The sequence below is a fragment of the Melospiza melodia genome, chromosome 2, assembly GCF_035770615.1.
Source record: "Melospiza melodia melodia isolate bMelMel2 chromosome 2, bMelMel2.pri, whole genome shotgun sequence".
NCBI lineage: Eukaryota > Metazoa > Chordata > Aves > Passeriformes > Passerellidae > Melospiza > Melospiza melodia.
The window spans coordinates 58,564,515-58,590,370 of NC_086195.1; the positions used below are offsets into that span (position 1 = coordinate 58,564,515).

At 41.5% G+C, this 25,856-nt stretch overlaps 1 protein-coding gene across 20 annotated transcripts in view; it reads right to left on the reverse strand.

The window, feature by feature from the left end:
- The window catches only part of ZBTB20 (zinc finger and BTB domain containing 20), a 474,683-nt gene that overhangs the window by 147,596 nt on the left and 301,231 nt on the right, over positions 1-25,856 (reverse strand). For 18 of the 20 annotated variants that reach the window (XM_063148336.1, XM_063148332.1, XM_063148339.1 and 15 more), the window contains one exon: positions 15,052-15,152. The exons of the other annotated variants lie outside the window; for them this stretch is intronic. The gene's annotated coding sequence lies outside the window, so the exon portion shown is untranslated. The remainder of the gene's footprint in view (positions 1-15,051; positions 15,153-25,856) is intronic. 20 annotated transcript variants of the gene reach the window in all.

Consider the following 25,856-nt stretch of genomic DNA (forward strand, 5'->3'; position numbering starts at 1 on the left):
AAAGTAGAACAGTCAGATTTGTGACCTAATGTTTACTCTTCCATAAGAAGAAATTTGATCTGTTTAAACATCTAGATATTCCCTCTTCCCAGGTAATGCCATTCATCACAGCTGTCAGTGCTTCTTTAAAAGAGAAATGACCCTCAGGCACAGTATAAAACTCTGTGGAAGAACTACACACACCTTTGCCAAAAGAACAAATAGCTCCTTTTTTTTTTTCCACTGGGCTTGTATACACTTTGTGAAAGGCCTACACACACTGAATTACAAATCAGTATTTCCATTTCCCCACCCCCATATAAAGCAACTCGTATTAAGACCTACACACTGCCCTGTTTTATTTTTAATCTCAGACATAAGGGTAGTGGATTTGGACAAGCTCAGCCATTTGATGAGATATACTTAAGCAGCTGGTTCCAAGGGAAAATCAGAGTAATTCAGAAATGCAACAGAAGATAACAGAAAAGCTCTAACTCCGTTTCTCCTCTCCCTTTAACTTTATGAAGTAAAAATAAAAAAAGTCATACTCTCAACCAAATACCACTGATATTTTTTTGTTTCACCAGAATATATTCCTCCTGAACAAAGTGGGTATAGCTAATATTAATAAAATATACATTATAAAAATGCATTTGTTCACACACATACATGTAAATATACACACATTTAAACATGGATATTGTTATTCTACTGATAGAAACTTGGGCTGAGTTTTCCTCTTCAGAACTGAACATCTTTTTACCTCCTTCCCTGGTGAAATCTGATCATTTGTACTGTACCCAGGCTTCAAGACATGATAAACGATCCCAGTGCTATGCAAGTTTCATCCAAAACCTGTCTCTTCATAGATTCACTCCACATATTCTTTCTACTTTAAAGACTCATGTGATCATCGCTTTGATCCCTTCTCCCTCAGCTCTATTAGGGGCACCATCTCTTCAGGGCTTGCAGCTTATAAAGAGACCACCATATTTTGATATGCCTTTGATGTTGTCTTCCAAAGTATCTTTGATTTTTTAGTTCTGTTCAACTCTTTCACCATTAACCTTGATTTCACTTAGGAATTAATAGATCTATAGTTTTATTGGAAGGCTAATTTAGAAATTCTGTTTTCTCTGGCACTGTTTTTCCCTTCTTAGCTAGAAAGGTAGGGGAAACAGTACAAAGAAACTGACCAGTGCTTTAAAAAAACCAAAAGAAACTATAGATAAGCTAATACTTTCCTTGAGTTTTGAGTTGTTCTTTTCAAGCAAGTCTCTTACTGAATCATTAAGCTGCCAGCAAATGAAGTGGTTCTGCAGGATGATAATGAGCCACACAGACCCTCCACACGGCCACTGGTGACTGAGAGCTGTTACTAATGCATGACTACTCAGTAGGACTGGGGTCTCAGTCCTGTGCTTGAAGACTGCCTCCTCCACACAGGACACTTGCATTTCTCCTTCTTTTGACACTCAGCAAAGATACTGAAACTGTAGAGGCCAAAGGAACCATATAATTTGAAGTAAACTAAACAATAGAGCAGCAAAACACATTCTCAAGAGGAGAAACTGGCACTGTCTTTCGAGTCTCTTTAGTAGGTATTTTCAATTTTTAGTTTATGATAGTTGAAATTTATTCCCCCTCCTCAGGCACCACTAACTGTGACGGAAGATTCATTTTTGCTGGTATAAAGAGACAGATGAAGGGTAAAACCAGGTCAGCCATATACCCATGCACACTCCCCCCACCCCCTGGTTTATTTATACACCCTAACTATGTTCAGGTGACATTCAGATGCATTTCAGGTTCTTGAAAAAAAAACATCTTCTGTAGACAGAGTTTTGTATTTCACTGTGCCTTCCCTTCATTTAAAACTATCCTGCTTTTCCTCCACGACATTGTTTATTCCCTATTTTTCTGGAGAACAACTTAGTAGAATTTATCCTCTCTCCTCAGTTAAATACAATTGCTTCTGATGAAGACAAACGCACTAAGTGCTCGCAGCAGCTGGCATGGGCAAACCCACCCTCTGCAGTAACTGCACAGGGCCATCACTGCAGCCTGTTGCCTTTGCTAAGGCACCGCCACACAGTTGAAGGGTTCCTTCCCAAGAGCACTCGTAATGCCGCCACGATTATCGTGCTGGGCTAACACTCTAACACCTCACCCTTGGGACACGCGGAGCTTCCGATAAGGCGCTGAGAGGAGAGAATCCAAATGCAGCTCATCAGATCCGTGCCCTCTCCAGCGATCCCTCCTATCACTCCTCGCACTTGCTATCTCAAACATCTTTGGCACAGAAGCACAGGCTGGGCGCTACATGACCCGCTCACAGCACTTGTCACCCTCCACGCTCAAGTGCGCAGTCTCACGTTGTAGCGAGAGAGTCCCAGCCCGGGCTCTCCGCGTAGCCCCGTGGCCCTGCACAGCTCCGACTGTATCACGCCTTTCCCGGAATCTTAGCCCCGCTGGAAAGCATTCAGCATTGAGAGGACCCATCTTTATGCTGATAACACTAAAATATAAAATAATGCCAACAGCTGGTGCTACAAATGGCTTTTAAAAACGATGTTCATTCACTAAAATTCCTCTTGCTACTTTTGACATGAAACACGCAGTCTCTAATTATTCTGATCAAGACGGTGAAATACAAAAACAAACTTTAATTGTGTTTAACAGATATTTAATCAGGACTCACTGAACTACAGATTAAAGCTGAAATTCATAAACCATAATTACCCAATTGTCGCAAGCTTTTTGGTCCACATTCTGCTTCCGTCTGGGCGTCTGGCACTTTGCCCCGAATTTCTTTTAGTGTCTTCTCAGTTTCATTGCTGTTCATGTTTTCCAGCAGAGATTTAGCACAGATTATAAAATATCTGTTCTTGGCAACTTTATTAGTTGTTTTTTCTTAAAAAGATTATATCCCACCTATCCCCATTCTGGGGCTGAACGAATGGGCATATATACCATGGATATTTCTTGTCATGAGCTGTCCTTCCCAACTGCCAGGGCAATCACCCATCCTGCTCTGGGCCTGATTCCCTGACCACGGCCCTGCCACCAGAGCATCACCTGGATATTGCTTTGAGTGTGCCACGCAACACGACTACCATGAATTACTCCTCCTTTTCTCCAGAGACAGAACTGGGTACAATACTGTTTCCTGTTCTGGTAGGGGCTTTTTTAATGTGCTTGATGCTCTTTATTTATATTTAAGAAGACATGATAAAAGAAGTACGCTTCCCATGGGAAGTAGGGGGTGGTAAGGTACACATTAACCACCAGTTCCTCAGAGATGTAACTGCATGGGTTCAGACTGCCTCCCAAGCAAGTGACAGATTGTCCTTTAGCATGGAGAGAATGATTGTGCCAGAGAAGCTTGGCTGTTGACTGCAGTTTTCTGGGGACCTCCACGCATTGTGTGCAGGTTCTGTTGGTACCCCTAAGGCAAGGATTCCCTCCCCAGAAAGCATTCTCAGGACCTTGCAAGGGAAGGTTATCTGGCCTTTCAGACATAGGAAAAACAGTTTAACAAACTGTGGGTCAAGGTGGTGAAAACAATGACACTCCACCTTATCAGAACGGGGAAAGGGGTTCCACACACCCAGCCTGGTCTGTTGTGGGGAAACACAGAATTCCTCTCAGTCTTAATGCCTCAGAAATTTGTGCTGTGAGACAGAATAGAGTGAGATATGGAAAACGTGACAGTGGGAAGAAGGGATCTTAGTTCTCTGTTAAGGTACAAAAAAGAGTGAGCTTGATTAAAAACCAGGATGGCCTTCTATGTGTACTTGCCCTTGCTTTTTCTCTTAATACCCAGAGTGCTCTTGAAGAATTCCTAGTCTGTGTGAAGATATATGGAACCACACACTGAAGTTCTAGCAGAGGTGCTAGACCTTCATGGCCATTCATAAAGCTTAAACAATTTGCTAACAATAAGTATGAGAATAGAGGGTGAACCTTTACCTATTTATTTGGACTTGTTCTTAGCTAGTGTGCAATACGTACATGTCTTTTTTTTTTCTGTTTTGCATCTTCCAGAAATTTTCATCATTAAAAAAAAAATAATGCATTTATTTCTATCATGGTCATTGTGCTCTATCTCCACTTTCACTTCTTTTGAAGAGCCAGGAAGCGAACCAGTCACATATCTTCCTCATCAGCTCCGCCAGAGCAAGTCCTAAACAAGAAGCAGCCTACCACCTTAGTAGTCACTGCTGCATGTATATCAAACTGGTTTTCTGTTTGTTTGCTTCTGAAAGCTCCTCCAAGCTTGCATGACTTGACAGTCTCTGCAAGAACCCATATCTCACATTTCACAGCAGTCAGATACCAGCATGTGAACACAGAGAGACAGGGAGAAGTATGCTATTTCTTTTGTTTCTTTTTGTACAGAAGAGAGATTTGATTCTTTCTGTCAGCCACACAGTCTGAAGTCCAGTCACAGTTAAGTCTTTCCAGCCTGTGCAGAAGTCTGACAAGAACACAGGATGGCTGATGACTTGCCATACATTGCAAGCCTGATTTTTCACAGGCAAATTGTTTTCCAGTTTGGCACAGTTGTTTGTCCAACGGTTTCAAGCTCCGTATTTACACAGTGATAAAGAAATTGCCATCCAGTGTTAGTGTCATTTTTCATTCAGACTGTTCCTCTGAAAACAGCCTACAGCCTTTGAGATGTAAAATGTATCGTTTTAATGTAGTCAAGGTCCCTGCCTGCAACATTGCTAAATCTATTTAGCTGATTCTTCCTGCTATAATCTGTCCCCAGACCTGAAGAAGCTCAGTGATTTTAAGTGTTTTAAGCTAATGATAATGGTTAGTGCTGAGAACAGATGTACCTGGCTGTGGTGTGATCTATTCTATTAGACTGTTAGGAGCTGTGTATTCATATTGACTTAACATTTTATGTCTATTTTCAAGGTGTGATGGCTGCATGGGGTATAGTCTGGGTTTTTGTCCTCACATATGATATATTGTCTGCCTGTGCTTTTGATACATGGTGACTGCATGGAAGGATGAAGAACACGTGCCTGTTTGTTCTGATGCTTTCCCAAGATTTTGTAAGTCTATTCTTGCTGTCCACTGGCACGATTATGGGAAGCAATAATGTTTACCTGTATTCACACTAGACCTGAGCCCAGGAAACAGTTGCACAGATTAGATGTGCATGCAGAGAGTTTGATGACTATGCTACGTATTACAGAAATTTACTTTCCCTGGTGTGCAGGCATTGTGCATGACTGAATTCCCTATGACTGGTGGTTGCACTGATAACATGCCAGGTAGAAGCTGTTTTACTCTTCTTCTCTATCCACAACACAACAGAGTGTAAAACTCCTCAGTTGTGTCAATAAATGGTGCCTCACTTCCCTTCATCACAATGAAGTGAAATTTCCACTGAGAATGATTTTGCTGATCATGTTGGAGGCTTGGTCTTGCCATTCACAGACATTGCCACCCTCTGGGGACAATGCACTATTCTGGGCTGTGATGTAGAGGAGGTTTTGTATCTTAAGACCTCACCACAGTCTTCCAAAGACTAAGTAAACCCTTCCTACTTACGTGGACCCTGATCTTCTGCTAGTGGGGATTACAGTTCAGCTCTTGCAGAATAAATGCAACCTTAACTGTTGCACATTATCACTGTGCAACAGGAGATCTGTCTACTGCAAATGAATGCAGCCTCCTTGAACAAATCTCATGCCACCTCTTCCCTGTGAGAATCCAGAAAGCAGACACAAATGGAAACCCATGTGGGGCTCTGGCAGAGGCACCATCTCCACACTGACTAAATGAATGGGACTTTTAAAGGAAGATCCAACAAATTTAAAATCTAAAACCATTTAAATAACCTTAATCATGGGCAGGTTGAGAGATATACAAACACATGACAAGACACAAGATCTCAAGAGACATTTAAACTACTATCCTGATCTGGAAGGATTAGTTGAAGGTGCCAAAGTGCAGCTCTGGACCAGCATATCACCAGTTCAAGTTCAGAACAATACTTTGAACATTTCTTGTGCTACAGGGCAGTGCAGTGATGTGCGGTAGTGCTAGAAACAAGAGGTTAAAAGGTTAAACTCATAAGCATAATTTTCTCTGATAGTTTGGCCAACTTGACTAAAATAGAGCCCAAGTAAATGACAGGCATTGTAAGCTTAATTCTATAGCTTCATGTCTCTTAATCAAAGAATGACAGCAGTATCAAAAATTTAATTTTCATTTCAGTACAAGCAACTGTTGCTCATATGTAACTGCTACACATTCTCTCCAATCCCTAAACCATGTCCTGTGCTCTTTGTGTCTTTGAAAATAGGAATGCATTCTTATGAAAATATTATAAGCTAAATACCTAGGACATTGCTTCATAAAGCAGGTAACTTTACTATGAAAAGAAAGAATATAATCTAATTCTGACCTTTGAGATTCTGCCTGTACATTAATTTCTCATTTTTTCTCTCATTACCCTATTCCCCTCCTAAGCCCATGTACCACAGAAGTCAATTTTCCCTGCACAGCCCCTCAGAACATGTTCTATAAACACCTTCCCTTTTCCCAAACCCCTCTTTCCCCTGACAGGACTTTATACAGATGAATAGGGAAAAAAGGCCTAGCATCTGACATTTAATAAGAACCTCAAAGAGAATACACACAAAGTGCATTAAGATTTTCTCTCTGGTACTCAAAAGGAGGTGGATGATGTTAGCCCACTGCTAGGAGATTGGTCTGTATCTGAAACTGGGATCTCTGTTTCTGTAGCCAGTACAGCCACTTCTCTGTTACATTTTACATTCCAGATAATAAGGTTCATATTTTTGGTTTGGGAAGAAAATATCTTTGCTGGAAGTCATGATTGCAGAATTGGGTATTCCTTAATTAAAAAAAAAAACCAAACAAAGCAGCTTAAGTGGCAGTAATCTGGGATCCTACACACTGGGACATGACACTGTACCAGCTATCCTCAGCTCATATTTTTAAGGCATGTTCCTCAGCTATGATGTTAAGAAATTGTTATAGCTTAGGTTTTAAGTGCAAAATGCTGTTGATAGAATTTAAACTGAAGTTCATGATGCCAAACACTCTATGACAGGCTCTAAAAATGAGCCTCTTACCTCACGTCACTCTAGTGATCCTGCTCACCTGCCATTTGTTTCCTATATGCACGCGTTACCTGGGTGTATTAGACATGGGTCTTTGCAAGAGGCAGCCTGGACTCAGCCAACAGCACCTTTTAAACTACAAGGAATAATAGGGACTAGAAGCATCCCCTGGAAGCTGCAAAATTCATGACCATAACCTCTCTGGCAAAGAGAATAGCCCTGTACGACCACCCCAGGCAAGGGGTAGCATGGGGGCGTTTTGGGTAGACCAGCAGCTAAAGGGACATGTGGGGACAGTGGGAGAGGAGCAAGGAGCTGGGGGGTGCTGCTGAATTACCAGAGGCCTCAAGGCAAAATCAAAAGACAAAGAGAGACACCTTTCTACACCTCCCAAAACAGAGCTCCTGCAAGGCAGTGATTTCATCTCCACACACAGGCAAAGGACTGAATTTCTTCTCCTCACAAGGACCACAGCCCACAGAGGAGGAGTGAGGAGCACGAGGTGCATAATAAAAAGGACAACAGAAGAGACATGAAAGTCTTTCTACCCCAAAGTCTAACATGAGAGGGAAAATACTCAGCTTCCTTAAACATAACTAGACATGAGCTCTCTCCAGCAGGCAGTGAGGCCAGAGCTCCTCACACACAGATGGGGCAAGTGGCAAAGCTGGCACTGCAGCTAGCTGAGCCAGGACCTGGTCACAAACAACACATATGTGCTGTGTGGCAGGGAAGGTGATCCATGGCTTGCAAGGTACCTGAACATCTGCCTTTTCCCACTTTGGGAAGCAATTGTGCCAATTACCACCGGTGGCAACTCATGGACCAGAACTAAACCAAACCCGATGGATTCCACGACAGGGAAGGGACCAGGGGAAAGATGGTGCCACACCCACAGTGTAGGACAGGGAGGATGACGCTATTCTGTTAAGCAAAGAGGAATTGCTTATGTAACCGAAAAGGAAAAATGTGAAAATGTCAAAAGCCTATTCTGACATGAGGGAGAAAGGAAAGCATTCATTAATTTCTAATAACAGTCTTTACTCTTGTAACAAACTTCATAAACTGACCAGAGTTCACTTGTAATCTGTTTGTCAACCCAACACTCTGAAGAAACTTTTTATAAGGGAGGAGATAATCCCAAATTATTAAAAATAACCCCAGGCTGTGCTTTCAGGTTTTCGTTTGAATCCAGTACCCGCAAGAGAAACCTTTCAACAGAAGGCACCAAGGAATTCTCATGGAATAGCTACAGGATAAGGACACAAATTTCCAGTAAAAGCTGGCCTTTCTTTCCCCTCCTCCCAATCTCCTTATTCCCAAAAGATACCAAGAAAATAGAAGATTGTTGGGATTTCTATAAGAAGATTTGGCAGGTTTTTCATATTTGTTTAGATTGTAAGATACAATTTGAATTTGGGTCTTGCCTCTCTCTCTCTCTGAGAAGAAAAATGAGTTATTTGTTCTCTGAGTAAGTATTTGTTATTAGTGGATCAGACATGGATAAGGTATATTATTACAGCCACGTTTGTTAGGTATGATTTACATTGTTTGCTGCATATCATCTTAGGCTGTCTTTAATTTTGTTATACTTTAGGGGTTTTTTGTTTGGGTTTATGCATTTAGTCACAGTTGGTTGTGTTTTGAACTTTGAAAAAAATTAATACAAAGGAAATTAAAAAAAGAAAAAGAAAATATTTTCAAAATGATGTGGAAATCAAATCTATCCCTGAGTAATTTGATTTGTAGGAAATGGAGAGCAAAGCATTACAAAGCATTACAAACAGAATGCCTTGAAGTGCATCATAATTACTTACATGTGCAAATACATTGTCTACGTTTAGGAATTCAGCTAATAATAGTCATAATAATTCCATGCCCTTACACCAGGTCTTTCAGGCAAGCTTCTCCAGGTTTGTGTAAGCAATCATTAACTAATGCCTGGGTACCCATAAGGACTCTGCTGCCCTTGTGGATGGAGAAATGGGGGCAAAAGCTCTCCAGGGTCAAGGACAAACCGTGAGCTGCTCCACAAGTGGGAGACAGATGCAGATGATTGACTTCTAACTACAAGTGATCAGAGGTGCAGGAATTTGTAGCTGATCTGACATTACTACAACTTTGTGGCTCTCTAAGAACAAAGGAGTGTAACAAACATACATCTTATACCTTCTGTTCCACAAAGTCTAAAGGTTGAAAATAGACATAAATCAGATGCATGTTCCATCCTTGGTGGAACACTGGTACATACAGAAAACCTACCGATGTTTTGTATCAAAGCACAAAGATTAACAAATTTGCCTTGTTTGGAACTGTTTACCAGTGCAAATAGTTTTCATCTGAGGCTACACAAATGGTTTTCAAACTAGGCATCCTTTGTGGAAATCTGGGTTGAATGTGGAAGAAATCTGGAAAAGGGTAGCCTAAAATGTTCAATTGTTATACAGAATCCCAAACATCAATTTCATGCTTGTAGACTATTCTCACATTGATCTCTCAAAGTTTCAAGAGATCTTAACAAAGATCTGAACGTGCCATATTACCCAAAAGCTTTTCCACAATTCCAGGCTGTAAAGAAAGGCTGGATTTTACACTCTTCTGCTGTTTAATACCATGCCACTTCCTACGTGCACTCCTACATTGCTCTCTCTCACAACTCATGAGAGGAACCCACAGTTTCTGCAGCCCAGGCCCTTAACACTCCTTATTTTACAAGAATATAGGTTTTCATGCTTTTCTAGATAACCAAAATCCTAAAATGCCACATATTTTTGCTGTTTCATTTAGTCATGCAATAATTTTAATACTTTGAACTGGTACCTGCTGAAATAGCAATGTTACTGACCCACACAGACACTCAACTGCCTGTTTGAGGGGTTTGACATTCACACATCCCATTTTCTCTTATCATGCATTTCTGTGCTCCCTGTAGCTGCAACAAGAAAGTGTGTCTCCGTACATTTTTATTACCTGTTATGCTTTGCACTAATAAAAACACTGGATATTATTTATTTGTCTGGCAGACTGACAAAGCCAGGCATCAAAGCATCATTCCAGTGTCACATACTTCAACGCTCTAATCTTTCAGAACTTGTAAAGCAATCTCTTACGGCGCTTTGTGGGCTGTGAGATCACCCTGACAAACTGTGATAATGTTGGCAATCTCCAAATGGGTGTTCATTTGCAATCTTACTACAGAGGAATTGCTATGTTTCCAAATTTGAGGGCTTGACATAATCTGTCTTCACAAAGCTATCAGGGTCTGTCATAAGGCTGTCTGTGACCCTGGGATTTTATGGGGTCAATATCCATCCCCAGTGAAACCTCATTGCAAGCAGTGGAATTACCTAGAGTATGACTTTCTCTATCTATTTGCTTTCTTTCCCTTTATTTAAAATACCCCTTCTTTGTATTATATTCTTTGAAGTGCAAACGGCACCTACTCATAACATCAGAGCCAGGCAGGAGAGACTGCTGCTCCAAATCATGGCCAGTTTCTTACAGTTCATGCCAAACCCTCTGCTCCCCTCATCACACTGAGCGACTGAGAAACAATGCAAATGTCAGGTCAAGCTACAGAGCTATTGCCATCATCTCTTCCCTTCCGTATGCTCCCAGCACTGGCAGTCTCTGGGCTGCAGTCCACAGGATATCCACAATTATGGCCCAGATTGAGGGAGGGGTAGAAAAACGATGGTACTCTGCCAATTATGTCAGAACCCAAACTTGATCCATTTTAAAACTGAAGCTGGGGACTGTGGGATAGCACCGTGTTTGCTATAATTTGTGTAAGGAAAAGAAAATAATTTAGCATCTAAATAAAAAGGAAAAAGTCAGAGCTAGAGCAGAACTAATAAATGTTTTATATTTGCCTCTGAACCTTATCTTTAAGTAAAGGCAATGCTATCTGGACATAGAAAGAAGATTTTTAAAATGCCGTAAGACTGTTGAACACCTCCAGAAAAAACAAGACAGGGAGTGTCAGGCTTCACCATATTCATGAGGGCCACACAACTGCTAGTGAAGTAATTCTGTTTTGAAATGACTTAGGATTCCTTTAGAAAAGCTGGGAACACAGGATGGAAATAGAAAACTAAAAAAAGTCCATCCAGTGTTTCAAAATACGCTCCCTGCACAACACCCTTTCCCTGCTATCATCTCCTGAGGCAAATTTCCCAGGCAGTTCCTCACACTTTCCGAAAGATGTTCCCCAAATCCTGCTGAGGGAGGGGGTGAGCAGCTGGAACCTGGCCATGGTGGGGTCAGAAAGCCCATGCCAGGCAGAGGCACTAGAGCACAAGCTGAGATTCACACACTGGCTTAAATACTCTGCTCTATTTATGTTGGGATGCTTTGCTATGTTTACTATGGTTTTATGAACAAAGTTCTCTTCCTTGGATTATTCCATCTAATCGAAACAAAAGTAGCTAAAGATGCACCATCCTTTGTTTTGTCCCCATTTAAGCTATTTTCTGCATTTCATTCTCTGTGAAAAGGAAAGTCAGTGTCACTATCCAACCTCAGGAATAAGGACTTAGCTGCAATTCTACTGGGAAACTCTGGAATCCAAATAAATTCCAAATTTCTATTTTGGCCTGAATTTACAGCAAATTTGCTCCTGCTCTCAAAATGCCTACTCCTTTTACCAGAAGCAGCAATTATCCCTCGTGTTTCCTTAATCTTTCAGAAAAGAATGCACAGCCCTGGAAGGCCAAAGTGAATGTTTTAATATGTGTACTACCTTGCTGAAGTCAGTAGGTTGCATGGATATGAAAAAGAGGCTGTAAAGTACAAGGATCCACAGGCTTCAAAAGGTTAAGCAGCTTCACCAATACAAACACTGCAGTTGGGACAGTCCTGAACAGAGCAATGCAACTGGTATGTGCTTTTCCTTCCTAAAAATTCTTTCTTGAGGGTGAATGTTTTCATTTTACAGTAAATGGAAAACTGTTGACTTGCACACTAGTTTTTATTTTACTCTTTTCTACAAAAAGCTATTTTAAGGACAAAACAGCCAAAGCAAAGAGCCCTACCTCTCTGCTAGTGCCACTTCAGAAGGTTTTTGCTAGCCACAGCTGAATTACAGCAATGTTTCCCCTTTTTAAATTCCATGTTTTTTCTATTTTCAACACTGACAACAAAATTTTCCGAAAAATAAAGAAAACAGACTGTCACTGGTAGATCAGTATTTCTAGATGGAAAGAACACAGAAACATTTTAAATTTACCCTAAACAAGGGGGCTTATACCATGACAGCAACTTCTAATGTAATTAATTTGTCTTATAAATTACATTCCTGGGCATATCCCTAAAAATTAATTAGGCTAGAGAGGGAAGGAAAACAAACTGAAAACTCCTTAAAACTCCAAGAAACAATAAGTTTTAAACACAGCCGTGTCAAAAATTTCATTATAAAGTTCTTCTCTGCACTTCCCCTGTTCTTTTCAGGAGACCAAGATCCTCAGATTGAGAATCATTCCGGCACACCAAGGTCAATGAAACCATATACATTCAAATACAGAACATTTCTGAAATTGAAGATTTTGCAATCAGCTCTGTCTTTCCAAAATGCAGATTCCCTGAAAGAATTCTGAAATATAATTTACTAAAGACATTCATTGTGCTAGTGTGGCTTTAAACACAAAGCTACAGTCAGAAGATGTGGACATGGTACATTCATCACACAACAGAGAAAAGCAAAGGGGATGAAGGCAGAAGAAAACAATAAGAATTTTAGACAAATTTTAATATTGGCCAAACCCATTCTCAAATCAAAACTTGGAAGTTTTCTCTGTTCATTAGTTTCTCTACAACTTAGGCAAAAAAGAATTTGGCCATGTACTTTTTCTGTAGCACCCTGTCTTCATTTTGTGCAAGAAACAGCACCTAGATTTTTTCACTCTTCTCAACACAGTTCATGGGATTGGAAGTGCTGGTAGACATATACAAAATCCACAACATTTTCTGATTTCATTTGTAACATAAATCAAGGTTTGCACTTCCTGATGCCTGTGCCACCTTCCAGGACTAAGGGAAGAATCAAAAGACAACAAAATGCAGGGAAGTAACTGAGTTGATAGTGCTTTATCATTGAAACTTTAACAGACTGCACTAATGTATAACTCCACAGTACAGACTTCACCTGGATCATGTGAGGGCACGAGATGCCATTTCTGCCAGCCCTTCTATGTGTTAACACTAGCAGCAAGGAACAAAAGCTATCAGATAAGGAACAGAGCTTGCTGCTAGAAGTCAACACATCAAAATATATTTTTAAAACTGCATCAGAGAATTTATAATGGATCCGTGCTTTGCATTTTGAGGTGACAGAGTTCTCGATCTGGTAGAAAGTTCCCAAAGCTCAATTTACTACATTGTCAAAATATAGCCTGAGGGGACAATCTGACTTACAGCATCTTTATGACTGGTGATGAAAGAACCTCGCTTGGCTTTTAGATCCCAAGTTTGGCTCAAGACAGTGCAGTAGAGAACAGAACATCTTCTATTTTATGCTGGGTGTTCACAGTGTTCCTCTTCAGCACAGAATTAGGTTTTACTCTATAGAATTCTCATGCAGCTCGCTGATGGGTTAGAATTCACACCTTCAGATTTTGGGGATATACTTCACACCCTGCATTGTTACTGCTACTAAAGATACAGATTACACTGCTCTCATGTCATTGTAGCATCTGTAACGGAAATCTTTAGAAAATTCAGGGAAAAACTGTATCTTTTACAAGGCCACTGCATGTCTTATTCAGCCTTGGAGAGACTTCAGAGCACAGTAACCGCATTAATTGGACATTATATGGACAGCCAAGTAAAGCTCAGTTACTGTGCAGATTTTACTGCTCTTTGTCATGTTGCTTCAAAACACATTTCATGTTTTAACCAGTCATATATACATATGAAAGCATTCCGCAACACTGGACAATGCTACAGATCCACAGGAAATAATTGTTTCACAAACATGAGGCAATCTGCACAAATATAAATAGCATGGCGCAAATCTGTTCTAAATTATGGTTGTGCAAACCCATGAAAGTCAACTAGTACCACTAAGAGAATAGGACATATAAGAGCATGTAAAACTATAAAATATGGCTCTACTGTTCAGCTATTCATGGTCCAAATCCTGCCAGCCTGCCAGCACTTATATTCTACTAGTTTACCAGCATGGCTTTACAGGAAATAAGAAAAATTATGGGATTTCTTGTTCTCTCATGCACTGGAGGACACAAGTCCAAGAACATATGGGCTTAAATGTGTCAGCATCCTACATCACTCTTGTTTGAAGAATGTTATTAATTTTTGTGGGTGGAGTCCAAAATTGTAATGCCATAATAAAACACAGTGGCTGTTTCTGTAATGCGTATGTCACAGGGAGCATATGTGTAGCAGTTCAAGGACAGCATTTTAACTCGATTTCAAGTGGTTTTCTGAATTGTAATACCCTCAAAAGATGAAGCACTGATGCTGCCGGCAGGGTATTTCACAACTTTTGTCTTCACAGTTTCATCCAGTCACCTCAATTGTGACCTCCAGGATATCATGCTATTGCAGATCTGGACTCCACACAAAGCTGTTTCAACAAATCTCATTTTTCTCTCTAATACACAGCATGTGACTTCAGGATTGGTATTTTCAATTCTGAACTGAGTTGTACGAGCGATGCATGCTACTCCAGGCAAAAAGCAAGACTAATAGCAGAAGATTCTTTGCCATGCTAGCTCTAACTGAATTTCAATCCCAATCTTCTCCAATGAATTAGCCTCTTTACCAAACTCGCAGGTACAGACAGATACTGTGGGAATCAGCCATGTAACTGTTCCAACTGGATACAGTGAGGAAAGTATTGCCAAAGGCTTTTCGGCTGCAACTCAACAGGTGGTTTGGCACCGAGATTTCTACCTGTTTGTGGTTTTCATCTCTGGTTTCAAGACAGAAAATGAGATTATACCTTTCAATGCTGCATCTCAAGCAGGTTGTACGCAGAGCAAGGTTTCATTCCAACACAATCTCTCTCTCTCTTGCAAAGTTGAGGAAAACTGCCAACCACTGCTGCTCTTGACATCAACATGCGATGCAGATGTCAGGAAAGGGAAAAGAGAAAGGAGAGAAGAAAAAAGGAAAATAAAACTGTAAGTTTTATGTAAACAAGAAACTGTACTTAATGACTACATCTAAGGAAAACAAAATAAAAAGTACTGGCTTTAGTATAAGGAAACAAATAAACAAAACCTTGGAACAGCTTCATCTAAGAGGTTGTGGGGTTTTTTAACCAGCATTTTTTGGTTTTTTTGTTTGGGGTTTTTTTAGTTTATTAGAATTTTTGTTTACATTTAGTTCCAGGAGATAAAATACCTTTACGTGATACACTTAGAAAAAGAAACAAATCTATCATAGCATCAAAACTAATTACTCCATTACTGAGAGAAGAGTCTAAGCACCTTTAACAAACACCCTGAAAAGCAGCAGAAGCACTCATAACATATGTTCTTGCCTGCAAATAGCCCAGAGTGCAAGAGGTGGGTTTCATTTTCAGTTTTTAAAGCCTTCTGCATAGGCCTAACTCTGCCTTTGTTGAAGGTAGTGTTAACACACATTGAATGCAGAAAGAACCAAATGTGGGTAACTGCATATTTCAAAAAATCACACCCAATATGTTCAACTGATGCCATCGTTTCCTGAGGACAAGAGTAGGCTATGGAATACTACAAATAATAGAGAGCAGGAGTCTAAAGCAAGCTTCCCAGAACCAAGAAAGCATATTTCAATACTTTTTCACAGATAATTGGGAATGTGCATCTTCAAAATAATAGTCAAGAGCAGGTAAAGACTGTCAGGAGATGCTTACTGTGACAGAAGTCTCAGCATTTTCATAAAAGAAGAGCTCTCCAAAGCAAGTCCCAACAACCATTAAGAGAACAGTCAGTGAATCTATGCTTTTCGTATTAAATCAAGAAAAGAAAGAAAATGAAAGTGCTTCTCCACAGACAAAGATGTAATGAGAATGATTTCAATACATCAGCATTTGAGCCATCAAATGGGCCCACATTGACCGACGCAGAGAAAAGCAGAATGACCAGCAAAAACCTTGCTTTGCCCTGATAAAAACATTTCAGGAAGTTGTAAGTACTTCCATTTGTCTATGGAACATGAGACCCTCATAATGAAACTGTATTAAAACATCTATACTAAGAAAGACTGAGCTGAAGAGAATATGGAACTATCTTATCATGATGATTTAATCACTTGAGGGAAAAGGACCTCAAAATGTTCTATTCTTAAGCTGGAAGAATTAGTGAAGTGTGTCTTTTTTCCTCATGAGAAGGGCTTTCCACAAAAATACACCCCTCAGATAACCAAAACAGAATTTTGTCTTCAACTACCTGGAAAAAGGAGGGACAAAAAAAGAGTAATGAGTCTTTCAGAACCAGCAGTTAGCAAATATTTATTTGACTTTTCTTGGGTAAAACAGTTATTCCCCAAGAAAATTTTCATTTCAAGAAAAAGCATTTCCACTGAAAGACCAGTCTGATGGAAAAACCCTGGGCCACGGCTATGAAGGATAAGACCACTGGCTTCAGCCAGGGGGAGGTGAATGCCAAGGCCAGTGGACTGCGTCTGCCACAGTCCTCTTGCAGAATCATGGGCACAACGCCTCCATTTGCTGTGATGTTTGCTCTGCTCCCGTTTTTTGCCTACGTGGAGCTTCTCCTTTTCAGGGCAGGAACCGTCTCTCACGGCATGTTGTGCACAGCCTACTGCAACACGTGTGCTTGATGACTTTTAGCACTACAGCACCAACAGTGCCTTTTCCTCCTACAGCAGCTACTCCCCAATATCAGGATGAGGAGAAAAAATGTGACCTATGTCTGCAACACACTGCTAATCAAACACTATTGTATAGCGTGGGGATGTGGGGGGATGCCTTTTCACCACAGAACTAATCAGGGTTTATACACACAAAATCAGTAAACTATATAGTTCTTTCTTGTGATCTGTGTTCCAAGCTGCCAGAAATAAGGCAGGAAAGAGGGGTGAGGAAGGGGGAGTAGGGGGGAAGCATCTCCTGTGCTCATAATGAAAGAAGAGAGATGACTGGACTGAGAGCTGATGAGGTTACAAGGCAACAGCAGTGCCATGAGTTGTTTGGGCTTAAAGCCAGATGTCTTGTATTTCCTTTGATTGTTTCTAAATAATTAATGGTATTAATTTCATCATGTGACCCACCCACCCCCCTTTTAGTATTTGGCTCTGTGTACTAACACTAAATATAAAGGAGGAAAACGGTACTGTCTATAGCATTCTGCTGATGCTGTGTGTTTGGACTGCAGCAACAGCTGATACTCATATCCCTAGGATTCTATATTCCACAGCACTCACACAGTGTTTGCACGAAGGAGATGGAGTAGTATCCTTCATTCTCCATCCATAAACCAACTCAACTATGGCATATGGACACTGCATGTTTGAAGTAGTAAAAGAGAGGGTACATCGCTCCCTCTCCGCCCACACTAAGATGAACCTGCCACTACTATTTCACGTAACGCTTTCTGGCAAGCTCCCAGTTTTCAGTCATGCTGGTTTGCTTGAAAGAAACACTCAGAGGGGACTCTGCTTGTCTTGCTGTTCGAACAAACAAAATAATCACGCATCTTGAGTTAATGGCCCAAAGCTTAATGAAGATCATAGAAAAGAGGCTGCCTGTGATGGGAGCATTCCCTTCTGACTTAGCCACATAAGCCACTGCTGTTGGCAAAAGGAAATGGATTATGAGGAAAATAAGTAGCCCTGAGCTCTGGTCTAGACAAACCTTTGCTTGGTACTGTAGCAGTAAGCGCACAATGAGAACAGTAACAACCAGAAATAAAAATTTCACTTCTCCACAATTTTGTACCCCAGGCCACTGGCAGCAACATCAGGAGGACCTGTGTTTCTTTTTCATGGGAATGTTTGGGTTGAGTGCTAGGACCACTGGAATCTAACAGTGGAGTTCCAGAACAAAGAAAGACTAGTAGAGGCAGACCCCTATATGCATGATTCCAAGTTATGTACTAAGGAAAAATGCCTGCCCACCCTCCTGTATATTGCAGCCTACTTTCAGCTCCCCATGTCAAGTCTCACCCATCTTATCTACCTTTTTTCCTACCACATTCTCACTTATCTTGAATCCCATGGTACCTACCATAGAATTATAATCATAGAATTGTCTGAGTTGGAAGGGACCCTTAAAGGTCATCTAGTCCAACCCTCCTAAAATGAGCAGGGACCCCTCTCTTCAACCAGATCAGCTTGCTCAGAACTCTGTCCAATCTGACCTTGAATAGTTCCAGGGATGGGGCACCCATCACCTCTCTCAACAACCTGTTTCAGTGCTTTATTCACCCTCAGATATTCACCATCAGCCATATATTAAATGGGGCAGCTGGGAGGTAACGGAGAAAGAAATCTGACAGCTTGGAGCAGACCTTTGTTTTGTCCAGTAATGTCCCAGACTTCTGAAGGTAAGGACTAAATAATATGAGGCCCTCACAGACGTCAAAATAAGTTTCCAGAAGTCCGCATAAAGCCAACCTCATCAAAGCATACTTGTGGGGAGTCAGAGAGGGCTTGGTCAAGTCTCATTTCTTAGATTTTATCCATGGCTCCCTAGTTGGGTGTCATTCTGCAGCTGAACCATCAGACCAAGACTGGTGCAGTGACAACTCTTCAGTCAAGGGAAAGTGAAACTTGAAGAATTCTCCACTAGAAAGCCTGATCCTAATCTTGAAGGACTTGACCTTGAGATTAGGCCAGCTGGTTAGAGTATAGTGCTAGTAATACCTAGATTGTGGGTTTAATCCCTGTGTGGGCCATTCACTTAAGAGTTGGACTCGATGATCCTTTTGGGCCCCTCCCAACTCAGAAAATTCTGTAACTTGTGTAAATTTTGACTTGGCAGTCAAGGCCTAGCAATCCAAAGGCATATTCCTTCCCCACACACCCACTACAGGTTCATAGGAAGAAGTCTGTCTCATTACATGAAGATCATATGAGAAGTACACCTGAGCCCTTCAGCTGGGACTGGAGCAGCACCAAAACCAGCATTGGCCCTGCACACTGCAGAGAAATCACCTGGAGGGAGCATCACCACTGCCAAATCACAGCATGAGGCACTGCAGACAGGGTGGCAGAGTGCCCTGGGTGCCAGAGCTCAGGCTGTACTGCAAGAAAAAGCAGCATGAATACCACACTGGCTGTGTTGGGAACAAAACATCTCCCCCTCTACTATTAGAGCTTCTCTAACTTGGTTATAAGGCTGAATAAATGTATGGGTTTATTGCTCATGGACACATGCAAAAGGAGAAAACACCAAACCAGCTCAGTTAAAAGATGAGGAAGAGTAACATACAGCCAAACTTCAAATGACTCCTTCAGCTCCTACCAGCTAGCTACAGTAGAGTGGCCAAACTTGCACAAGCAAACACCACATCAGGAATACCTGATGCCAGAGTCCTCTTCCTTGGAAGCCATTCACAGAAAATGGGCTCTGTAGCTTTGAACTGGAACAGAGGAAACTGCTTCTAGACAGGAATGATCACAGAAATGACTACACTGCTTGCAAGGTAGAAACACTCCAAATAGAGAAAGATACAACTGAACAGTCACAGCACTTTATGAGCAGCCCCTGTACGTAACTGCGTGGTTTTCAGGATTTTGGGAGGTCACGGTAGAGTGTGAAAACAGCATTTTTCCTATGGCGTCAAGGATCTCTGAAAGTGTCTACATGTCAGCCTTGGCTGAGAACGTATCCTTTGTTCCTTCTTCTGCATTATTTCCCTTTAATGATAGCTTTGCAGTGAATCTCATTTGTGAGTTGCTCAAATAAATGCAAATTTTATCTTGTAAGCAATACCCTCCAAAATATAACTACCACTGCAAGTAAAAATCTGAAGAGCTAAAAGGCACTGGGTCTTCCCTAGTGCCCCCATCTCCCCAGTGCACTTGACTGCTTGCTATTATTATATATGGAGTACCAGGCAGGGTACTTGCTATTATAAATATGTACTGTATTGAAATATATAGCCCAAGTCCCCAGGGCCCAACATTCTAATTAGAACTACAGTTGTGCAAATAGCTGATTTATTTGGCTAGCTGACCAAACGGAGAACATGGAAAGGAGAAAAAAAAAAACCAACCCAAACAAAAATCACCTATGTGTTTAAAGAAACGGGTTAGTTTTTTTGTTTGTGTTCAATATATTTCAATTAAAATTGACTAAGTCTCAAAAAAAAAACCAGAAACCTTGTTCAGAAATATCAAAACAAAACCAGAAACCTTGTTTAGAAATATCAAAACAAAATCTTCTGGCTTTCCATAACTTTTATTTTCTTCTTAGTTTATCTTTTTTTCCTTGCATAATTTTGCTTAATCCATATCTGAGGTGAGCATCTTTCAGCAAATTAAAAATTTAATTCAACAGTTTTACCCAGATTTAAATCTAAGGGCTGAATTGTGAGTCAACCAGCTCTTGACTTAATGAAAGAATAGGGAAACAGGGGATGTGCATTCTCTTCTTGATACAGCCCCCATCTTTGCACCCAAGGTGAGTTATTATTTGATTTCTTTATGGTGGTCTCTGCCCACAGTTTGTCTCTGCAGTCTCTGAGTTTGTTGGGGTTACATGCACCTCCTACAGCAGGTCTGTGCAGCGCCTGAAACAATGATGAGACTGCTCATCTCAGCTGGGGCCTGCATGATTTACTAAAATATAAATAACTCCTCAACTGCAGTCAAATCTCTTTTTAATGCCAATAGTTGCACTTGCATATATTTAGCAACCCATCATGGGAACATCAGTTTCTTTTTTAATTAATTACTTATTAATAGATGTAAAATATGAACGGACAGCAAGCCTGGATTTTTCTTGCTTCATCAATTTCAGGACTCAAAGAAAGCATCTCGTTTACAGCTACCAGGAACCAACAGGGACATGTAATGAATGAAGCCTGAAACCCAAGATCCCCTCAGCACTTTTGTACCCCCATTGTTTGGGGACAAATCCTCTCTTCCCTCCAGGGAAGGAAGACTAGTTGGATTGAAAGAACTTGAAAAAGTGGAAAGCCTCACAGGCAACCTTCAAATTCCCTGTGCAGGGCTTTAGGCACACAATTGTCACCAGCAGGAATGGGAAATGAAAGTTCAGTATCTGCAGAGAGGTGGAAACAGCCGTGGGACTGCAGGGAAGAGGTGTGCCTGCCTCTCTTTTGAGGACCCCATGCATCTCACAAGGCTAGACTGCCTAGTTGAAAGACAACTGGAACTTGTTGGAAAATAAATACCATAGAAACAGAAAGGACTGCGATACTATGAACTCTTCAACACAGAGCACTCGGGGCTGGGGGTGGGGAGGCTTCTCAGAGCATACATGGCTGTCACTGACAATAAAGTCAGTCACGTTTTTGAAACACTGGGGACAGAATTCAAATGTGCCCCATTATGCCTTGAGATGTACTCCCTGGGTACACAAGGTGTGTGGGTTACGCTGAGCTCGCGTGCTCCTCTGCTGAGGGTGTGAAAGGCAGCGCAAAGCGCGCTCTGAGGAGGAAGGAACTGTGGAGCACATGGGACGAGAATTCCTGCCCTCGGGGCCTGATCGCGGGTGCCCCCAGAGTCCTGGACTCCCATGGCAGCTTTAACCTCATGCCAGTTTTCTCCATGCCTGGGGCTGCTGCTCAGCTCCAGGAGACCCCAGTGCCATTTCCCAGCCCCGAGGCTGCAGCTCAGCCACAGCTCCTGCGAGGGGCTGGGAGAGAACAGCCCGAGCTGGACGGTGCCAAGGCAGGCCTGCTCTGCCCAAGGGCAGCACCTGCAGGCCACCACTCCCCTCAGCATACATGTGTGCCCCCCACCATACTACAGGAGAAATGATTGTCATTAAAAATAAATCCTCCTCCCTGTCGATTGACTGCACTTATTGGCCATTGCTGCCATCTAGCCAGATGCATCTCCAGCATGCTCAGAAACCTTCAGCCTGTTTATTTTCTCACTGCTGCTCGGCCTGAAGCAGGGATAAATGCATCCCTTGTTACTCACTGCCTCTGCAGAAACATTTGTAAACTTTCACAGGGTTTTCCTTTTTTTTCAACAGGTGACAAAATACTCTATAACTGCAGGTGCTCTGGGACACAAACAGGAAAATGGAGATCAGACGCAGCTGTAGTCAGAGTAAGGGAAAAATCAAGATAAAGGCAGCAGATGAGACAGCGCTAAAACAAGCAAAGAAATTATCGAGAAATGGTAGTTAGCTATTTTTGCTGCCAACTTACTCTTGTAAGGTAGGTACAACACGATAATTTTGTCTATTTTGTTATCGTGCCAAATTTTTGCAGGTGCTACCAGGGAAAGTTTGTTGAAAAAAAGGTTTTTGAACATTATTGGAAAAGGATGAAGAAGTTGTCCAATAGCATTGGAGGATGTGCTGGAGGTCACAGCTAAGGAGCACTGGCTGGTGTTACAGGACTTGCAAAGTAGGAAAGATAAGGAAGTGGTTTCAGAGATCTTCTGATTCAGATATATTTGTCTAAGAATTTGGTCCCAAAATTCAGTCAGGAAAATGTTCATAATGAGGGGCTTACTTTGCCTCTATCCCTTAATCTCCTTTTAGTATATATGGTATAAAATAGCTTGAAAAAAATAGTATTCTGAGGAGACCTAGAAATGGAAAGATTCAGACAGAGTTTCATGGCCTGATTTCTGTCCAGAAGTCAACTCTAAGAAGCCAATGCAAACTTCCAGACACCGTGGCCTTTCACTTCTCTAGACAACCTGGTTTCAAGAGCCATATCCAGTAACATAATAAGCAAGACATAATAAGCACAACGGGTAAAGAGAAAATAAACATGGCTGTATCATAAAATACAGTGATTGCTCTCTAGCCATAATGCTCCAACCAAACAAAAGGGGGAAGGAGGATATCAATAAACATCTGTGAACTCAAATTTATTTTACTGTACTTCCCATTCCACCAGAGAAACAAATAAAATGTTGCATTTTGCTTCCCTGGTTTTCTTAACTCTGAGAAGGGAGGTTTCATGGATAATCCAGAGTAATATTCAGCTGTGAATCCAATTTATGCAGTGGGATAGGATTAAAAAAGGAACAGAAGGTCTGGATTCTGAACCTGCTGTAACAGTTTTGATTTGAATAGAACCCAAGTCTTGAAATGGCTTGTTTTCCACTTCTGGTTTGGAGCTGGTTGAAATACTGCCACAGTAGCACTTCCTGTAATATTTTAGTCCAAGATCCTCATTATTTGGAACTGAACTCTAAAGATTTTGGCACCATGAAATCCAAACAAAACTCTGTTCCTGACTCAACTGGCCCAGAAGTCAACCCAAGCTTAATCTGGTTCTGGGTCCAAATCCAGCTTCAGCCCATTTCCATTGTTACATAGATAATGCCATAATACCACCTCTAGCCTCAGGATTTATGATGCCCCCTCACAGGATGCATATTTGTGTGTAAATACATAAATCACATCAGATAAACAAAGCAGACATGCCAGAAAACAGGAGGGGAGGGAAGAGGAGAGATACCTACCAAGCAGTTTGTCTCTAAAGTGTTGCCAGTAGTGAAAGGACTCGTCGTGCTAATATCCCCTCACTCAGACTCTCCCGGGCGCGCTAGGAGCGTGACGGCAGGCAGGCAGTGCATTTAAGTGCTGCTACTGAGGCCCCCAAATATTGACAGAGTGCCAGACTCTGAGAAACTATTGATGTATGCAGCCGGCCGCTGCTCCAGACACCTCTCAGACAGAGTCTTTAAATGTCACAGATTAATGAATTTTCATGAAAGGGAAAATGAGAGAAAGAATTAAAAAAAAAAAAAAATATCCCATAGCACCAACATGAAAGCATCTTTTATCCCTACACAAAATTCTGCCCTCAAGCCTCAAGATTCCTAATAGATTATAACAGATTGTAAGTCTGCATGAGATATGGGATGGAGGAGGTTAGACCCTCTGGATCATGCAGAGCATCCTCAAACAAAGCCAATATGCTTTGTTTGTAAGTGAGATGTTCACTTACAAAAAATAGTGAGAGTCAAGGACCACTCAGACCTCTGTTTCATTTTAACCCAAACCACAAGTTACAAAGCTGAAGGGAGAGAGTTGGTTAAATATTTTTGATCTGAGGTACACATGGTGCCAAACTGCGAAATTGAGCTGTTGGCTTTGAACAACCCTAACTTTAGAGACATTGAGATAGAGAGATGTACTTGGATCCTCTCTTAGTATTTGATCTTGTGCTTGATCTTAGTCAAGAAATTGCCAAAGTTATGATAGAACATTTTTATGCCATGAGATAAACCAAGTATGCTGATTATTTCTCTTTTTTCATTTATATCAGGAACTCAAATATGTATGCAAGAACTTCAAATATCATTAAAATGTAATAATGCAAAATGCAGTTGGAGTGTAAATGACAAATCTATGCATAACACATCACTTAAAGAGGAAGGAAGTGAAGGGATGATGCAGATGATGTATGCAGAGGTAAAAATGGGTCATTTATACCCAACCGTGTTAAAAATACAGCTTCTGTGACTCCTTCTGCACAGAGCCACTTGTAGGTGGGGCTCCCAGAGTCATTTTCTCCCTCTTTCCCACAGCTAAGGATTCCTGCAAGGCTTTACTGCCCCCACTGCCCTGGGCTGTCCCGTAGGATTTGTCTTCAATGCAATGACAGCAAGTGGGGTGAGCACCAACACTGCCAGCTCCTCGCTGGCTGCCTCCTCCCACCTCAGAAGCACAGCAGTCTGACACCAGGAGCAGGGAAATGGAAGATGGGGACACCATAACAGCCAGGCCTGCTGCAAGAAAATCTGGGGAAGCTGACAGCACCCTGGCAAGCAATGGGAGTGCTCTAAGAAAACCAAGCAGCACGACTCTGTGGTTTTCCACTCCATTGGAACAAGTCAAGAGGAGAGCCATGAAGATGTTCAGAGGGCTGGAGCACTTCTGTGATGGCAGACTGAAAGAGCTGGGGTTGTTCAGCCCAGAGAAGAGGAAGCTCTGTGGAGACCTCAAAGCAGTCTTCTCCCCTAAATGGGGCTGACAAAAAAGATGGTGAGGGACTTTTTACAAGGGCATAAAGTAATAGGTCAGAGGGTAATGGCTTTAAACTGAGAGAGTGTAGATTTAAATTGATATGAGGAAGAATCCTCTATGATGAGGCTAGTCAGGCAGTGGCACAGGTTGCCCAGATACATTAGTCCCTCCCTGAAAGCGTTGAAAACCAGGCTCGATGGGGCTTTGAGCAACTGGGTCCAGTAGAAGGTGTCCCTGCCCGTGGCAGAAGTGTTGCAATTAGGTGATCTAGAGACCCCTTCAAACCCAAACCATTCTATGATTCTGTGATTATTGCTGCAGAAGAGTCAATGTTCTTCTGACTGAAAACTGTTCTCCTTAGTTCCCTCTCTGGCCATATGAGTCTTTGCTCACCACAGCATCTATAAAATCTTACCATAAGAACAGGGACTAGCATGTACAGTGTTCAAGAGGTGCTTGTTTTCACATAATTTTACCAGTCAGATTACTTGCATCAACCTTTGCCAAAGGGAAAAAAAAAACCCAACCAAAAAACAAAGTTGCCTTTTTGTATGTGAAGCCAAGTGGAAACAACTGCAAGGACTCCGATGTTAACCTCCAGCTCATTTAGGAATTAACTGTATCAGCCATTTGTGTTAACCACTCTTGTCAACACCCAAAGCATGTCC